The following is a 6,444-nucleotide window of genomic DNA, read 5'->3' as shown; positions in this document are numbered from 1 at the left end:
ATAGTCATTAGTATCAGGGGCTCACTGTTGAACCCTCACTCCCTCCCGGTCCCCACCACTGTACCTGGGAGACTGTCGCTGCTCCCCTAGGGATAGGTCATTTTATAACACAGGGATCACAAGGCACAGACAGCCGAGGGAGGAAAATTTGGATTTTACTCACATTTGAGTTCCTCCTTGGTCCCTTGGCCGAAGGCCAACACAGTGATATTTCTCTGATTTCTTGCTGTACAAAACCCTTCTCATTGAAGTGGAACAGAGCCTGGCTCAGCTGCTGGATCTTAACTCCCTTTTCCAGCAGGCATGGGAGCCCTGGGCTCTCCTGAAAGAAGGAAATGTTTGTTTCCTTAGGTGAAATCTGCAGTCCTAGAGATTAATACATTTTTGTCCATGGCCCGATATTCCCTTTCTCTAGCATTTTACCACATCAGGATTGCTTCCCTCCCTCCTTCCCCTAATGTAGGCTGAATGTAAATTGGGAAGAAAAAACAAGCAAAATAAAAAGATTGCCACCTGTTCATACCTTCTCCTGATGGGGAGAGGTGCTTTGCAAATGGTAACTTGTTAGTGTCTCTAAGTTAACATTAATGTCAGACTGTCTTCCTGTTGGAACTTTTCCTTGGCCATGATGTTGTTTCAAAACAGACAGGCTAACTGTACACCAATCCAAGGCATATGCATTTCTTTGAAATGTACTTGATATTAAGAATTGATGATGTGATATGAAATGTCAAGAGAGTAGGAAAGTAGATTTTATTTTGGCTGATTGTTCTCTGTCATAGGACAGGTAAATCTCAAAACAGGTGCCACCATTTTCATGGAGCTCCACCAGATCTTGCTGTCTTTGGAACTGCCAGGGAATCATGGCATGCCACGGCATTTCCATAGGAACACAAACAGGGATACCAAAACCTCATGTTGTTTTGTGAACAGCTTCATCTACTGTAGTCTTGTTTGCCTTGTAACCCTCCACTCCCACCCTCAGCCTACATTGCTGCCACCAGGCTAAACTCCTAACAGATCTTTATGGCCTTCAGCTTTTAGAAAGCACTTCCTCTACTTGACAAAACATTTGCCTCCTTGGGTTAGAATGTGAATACCTAATTGTTTCTAAGATTCATGTCTCTTGAATTTTCTCCAAGCAGCTGACCAAATCTTGTAGAGCACAGAAGCAGGCAATTGGCCCTAGAATGCTTAATTGTTCTTATGTGCTGTCAGATTCTTTCTACCCTACTAGATTGTCAGATAGTTGCTATGTTATTTCTATTGTATTTGGGAGGCCCAGTCCAGTATTTTTCCTAGGCAAATAATAGGCAAACATTTGTAGAATGAATGAAGAAACCAAATAGTTAAAAATCAATAATATATCAGCAGTAATAAATTATACTAGAACTAAGATCTAATACTGACCTTCACAACAGCAAGCATTATAAAAGAAATCGCAATTGTAATTCTGAAGAGCATGGGCAAGTTTCTTTGGTTCTCTCACTGGGAGCTTTCGCTAGTTGCCTTGAATAGCAAAATCAGCAATGGGGTGGGGTCACAACAAAGATGAGAAAAGAGTGGAGTCAAACTGGAAGTAGAGGAAAGAGAGAATTTGGCAAGTGGAAATGACATGTGCAAAATAGCTGACCCAGACATAGCAAAGATGGTTTGAAAGATGGATGGAAAGAGGCTTTCTCTGCAGAGATACAAGCAATGCCTACCATAATAATTGACATTTACAGAGCTCTTACAAAGTGCCAGACATTGTATATGGACAACACATTTAATTATTCTCCACATTTTATAGACTAGAAACTAATATTATCCCCTTTTGTAGGTGAGGAAACTGAGTGCTGAGAGGTTCGGTGACCTGCTCAAGGCAGTAAGGGATGGAACTGCGAGCTGCACGGGAGCTCATGCACTGAACCACACTGCTTGGCAGGCTAGACCCCAAGGGTGAAGTCACCCAATGGAAGCTGCAGGCATGGAAGAAGGTGCGGGGTAGCAGGTAGGAAAAAGAAGCTCCTGGACTGTGCTGGGGCTGGAAACGACCGGGTGAATGTGCCCAGGTGTATATATGAGCCTTCTCAGATAAATCTTGTTTAGAAGGTGAAAAGTGAAAAATAAGTGATGTCTTAATCAATATAGGTTTAGTTAAACTAATTAGGATAGAGCTATGCAATGAAATAGATGCAGCTAGTAAGAGGACAAAGTGGGTCTGTATATAGTCACATGGAAGGTACACACTCAGGTTTAACTGAATGTTATGGAGAATGTAATACCATGATCCCATTTGAATGAATTTAAATGTTTATTAATACAGGTTAATACAGGATATGAAACAAACTATTCTCAGTAATGTGCTAGAATTACAGGATATGCTGTGAAGGGAAGAGGAGCAATGACACTTTTTTTTTTCTACCTTCCTGTATATTTTCTATTATTTGATTTTTAACCATGGTAATAAATTCATTTTAAGGTCTTCAGAAACACAAAAGTGTATTATTTTGCCTAGTAGAATCCTCAACATTCATATGCAAATCTACATATAATTCTTAAAGGATCTACATACGTGAGCTTTCTTTGTCAAATTAAATACTTTTCTGTAACCTTTAAATCAAGAATGCAAAAAAGTCAAGGCCTTTCCTGGTTCTGCCTTGAAGAATTCTTTCACAAATGTAGAAGCTGTGAGGTTGATAGGGCTGGAAAGGGGAATGAAGAGATAACCTGGTTGTACAGGGATATATGATCCTAAATGAGTAAACTGGAAATATAATGTGAAGAGTGCAATGGAATGACTGTTAGAAAAAAGTATTTGTTACTAATCAAAGATGATTATTTTAAAAGCCATTGTAATGAAAGGCATTTTATTGATCATGCACAACTGTATCCTATAGGAATGATTTTTGTGATGTCTGTTGTAACAGAATGGATTACTGAGAAGTGTTGAGATTCTTAGCCTGTGTGTGGTTCATTACATGGCAAAGGATGCCTTGGAGGCGTTGCCAGGAACTGTCATTCTATGAAGCGTCCATGATGGACGTTGACCAGATGGATGGAGGAAAAGAGAAGAGTCAGTGAAGCAGTCAGATAGGTTCTTGGATGGACTGTACAAGAAGGGAGGAAATAGGACTTCTTGGGGAGCATGCCAACAAATTCTTCACTGAAGCTTTAACCCCAGGGAAGTTAGAGTCTCATAATAAACTCTTAAACTACTTATGGAGTAGAGAAGGGGAGAGAGAGGAAAAGAAAGATGGGGGAAAGATAGAGAAATAGAGAGTCTAAGGATACATTTATAAATCATTTTAAAAACTATTGATAATCTCTTGTATCCATGTTCCTCAGGGCTAAGGTGTCGAGAAACATTGTTTTTACCTTTTATTTGACATAATTAGCTAGTGTTTATGGCGAGGTACCCCTCATATACAGTAAATCACCTAGTGTATCATGGACACAATGCCACAATTTTGCTCTCTGCAAGTTTTGAGGTGTGGTATCTTCCCTACCTGGTTCTGGGATGTTTGTGTCTGATAATCCATCTTGAAGGCTGTTGTTGCATATAAGTTTTGTCCTGCCCCTCAGACATGATAGAGTTCAATGCAGGTGATTCTTTGCACCTCAGCTTGGTTTCTCCATAGGATCATAACATTGACCATTTTCACTTGATTGAAGTTGATATCCACAAGGAGAGGCAGACATTTTGGGGTTTCCATCCAGTGATGCATAGAATCTGAGCAATTGTCTGTTTTCAATGACAGTGTGCCAAGAATGTCGTGAAGGACATTCCCTAAATCCCGAAAAGGGCTAGGCTGGGTCCCTTTTGTTCAGAAAGAAGGAGACAGAGAGTTCACCTGCGAAAGAGCTGCTCCTCTGCTGCTTCAGAGCTGTGTCTGCTCCACTCCTTTGGAAGAAGGAGGTGCTGGGAGAAGTGTAATTGACCAGGGGGAAATGTGTGTGCAGGCAACAAGACCACGGATTCTGGTTCCACTCTTGAAAATACAGACTCCCTTCTTGTGTCTAAGGGGACATTAAACTGCAGGTATTGTTCTGCTTCTCGGAATGGAAGAGAAAAGAGTAGCTTCTGTATCAGGATTTACTACTTTGGGAGGAGCTTATCTCAGCCAGCAAGATTTGCATACTGAGCGCTGTGGTTTCCCCTGGACAGTCATGAGTGATGGTGAGACAGCACCTTGACTGTGCTGAGAGTTCCTTGCCCTCCTGCTTCCTACTTGGCATTTGGCTCCAGGCACAGCAGAGAAGCCCATCATGGACATCTATGGAGATCAGGTAGCTTTGGAGGAGCTGTGAGATCAGCATGTTCTCATTGGTTCTTCATGCTCTTTGCCCTCTCTGCTGTCAAAGTTCTCAGGTCTGTCATGGACACACAACTGCTCCCTGCTGGTCTGGGGTCCAGCACTTAGGACCTCTCCCTCTGGGTCTTGCTTATCTCCATGAGAGGCCTAGACTCTGATCTTTCCTTCTTACCACCCTGACACTGTATCATGCCTCAGAAATGCATATTCCCAGCACAGTGTCTGGAAGATTCTGATGTCTCTCTGCTTTATGCTCCTACTAAAGCTCTTATATGCTTTCTTGGGTCAGTTAAATTGGTTACCACGTGACATCTGCATTATACAGTCTAATATTTTGCTGCTGTTGCCTCCTACTCAGTTCTTCCTCTCTTTGTGTGTTTGTTTTTTCAAAATAATATTCTTATAGGGAAGCAGATATGGCTCAACTTACCACATGGGAGGTCCCAGATTGGGTCCCAGTGCCTCCTAAAAGAAGATGAGCAGATGCCACCTCCTGCCACAATGAGCTAGATGCCACTCCCGATGCAACACACATATGCCACAAGCCAGCAGATGCCACAGCCGACAAGTGGATGTGACTCGGGCTATTGGGTACTCGCCTCCCTGATGGGAGGTCCCTGGTTTGGTTCCCGATGCCTCCTGGAGAAGGCGACCAAACAATGAGCAGACAGATGAGAGAGCTATCTGAGGTACTACAGTATAAATAAAATTAAATAAATCTTTAAAAATATATATATATATATTCTTAAGGGAGTCCCTTATAAACTTATTTTTTTAAATTTAAATTTTTTTACTTTTAATTTTTTAAATGTTACATTAAAAAAACTATGAGATCCCCATATAGCCCCCACCCCCCTCACCCCACTACTCCCATATCAACAACCTCTTTCATCATCGTGGCACTTTCATTGCATTTGGTGAATACATTTTGAAGCACTGCTGTACCACATGGATAGTGGTTTACATTGTAGTTTACATTCTCACCTAGTCTACCTAGTGGGCCATGGCAGGACATACAATGTCCAGAAACTGTCCCTGCAGTACCACCCAGGACAACTCCAAGTCCTGAAAATACCTCCACATCATATTTCTTCTTCCCTCTCTCTACCCTCAGCAGCTACTATGGCCACTTTCTCCACATTAAAAAACATTGGACTCAGATATGATCTTTGTTCACAAGCCTATCTTGTTACTTTTACCGGAACTGTAGTTTGTGCTGGGGTTTAATATATACCCAGGGAACCTGAATCTCTGGACTGACCATGTGATAGCCAGGCCCTGAGCCTCAAAAGACTTCAGCTCCTACACTCTGGTTTATTGGACTTACCCCACTCAGCTAACATGGAGTTGAAGAAGGTCAACCACCACACCAGGGAGCCAAGAGTGCCTACAAGTGAAAGCAGGAGGATTGCATCCAGCATCTATGTGGAATCTAAGCCCTCTCTTGATATAGATGTGGAGTGGACACAGCCATCCCAGGGTCCACAGGATGGAGGAATAGAATATGGATTAGAGTGGACTTACTGATATTCTATTCATGAACTATTGTGATTAGTAATTGAAGAAAATGTGGAATTGGTGTGGAGAAAGTGGGAGCCTCATATTATTTGAATGTAATATTAAAATATAAAGACAAAAAAATATGGAATGCTTCACGAATTTGCATGTCATCCTTGTGCAGGGACCATTTTCTCTGTATTTTTCCAATTTTAGAATATGTGCTGCTGAAGCTAACACTATATATTTTTAATGTAACATTTATGTAATCTAAAGTTTCTTTAAAAATAAAATAATAATTAACATATTTTCTCTTGGGGATTTATGGGATGTCTTAAAGCCACTCTCATAACCTTGATTCTCCTTTGACTGGTGACTCTGCTTTCTAGTTAGGGTTGAGCTAGGCTGCTTCCTGATTCTCCCACTCATCCTCACTGGTGCAGTTAAGTCCTGCTGGTCTGTTGCTGGGGAAGAAGCAGCAAGGCCCACTGTCTCCCATTCCCCACACTGCCCTGGTAATCCTGGCAGAGACCTAGATAAAGTTCCAACAAAGAAGAGCAGATAGGAAGAAGGCAGACCAGGAGGAAAAGAAGAGATTGAAACCCCTGTCCATGTGAACTTTATGTTCAGTGTTTCATGCCCTCAAAAT

General features: G+C 41.7%; 1 pseudogene; it reads right to left on the bottom strand.

The window, feature by feature from the left end:
• Nucleotides 1–5,934: 5,934 nt before the first annotated feature.
• Nucleotides 5,935–6,035, bottom strand: LOC131274116 (U6 spliceosomal RNA; annotated as a pseudogene).
• Nucleotides 6,036–6,444: the final 409 nt, after the last annotated feature.

This window comes from Dasypus novemcinctus, chromosome 17 (assembly GCF_030445035.2).
Source record: "Dasypus novemcinctus isolate mDasNov1 chromosome 17, mDasNov1.1.hap2, whole genome shotgun sequence".
Taxonomy (NCBI): domain Eukaryota; kingdom Metazoa; phylum Chordata; class Mammalia; order Cingulata; family Dasypodidae; genus Dasypus; species Dasypus novemcinctus.
This window is presented reverse-complemented; position numbering and strand designations above follow the sequence as displayed.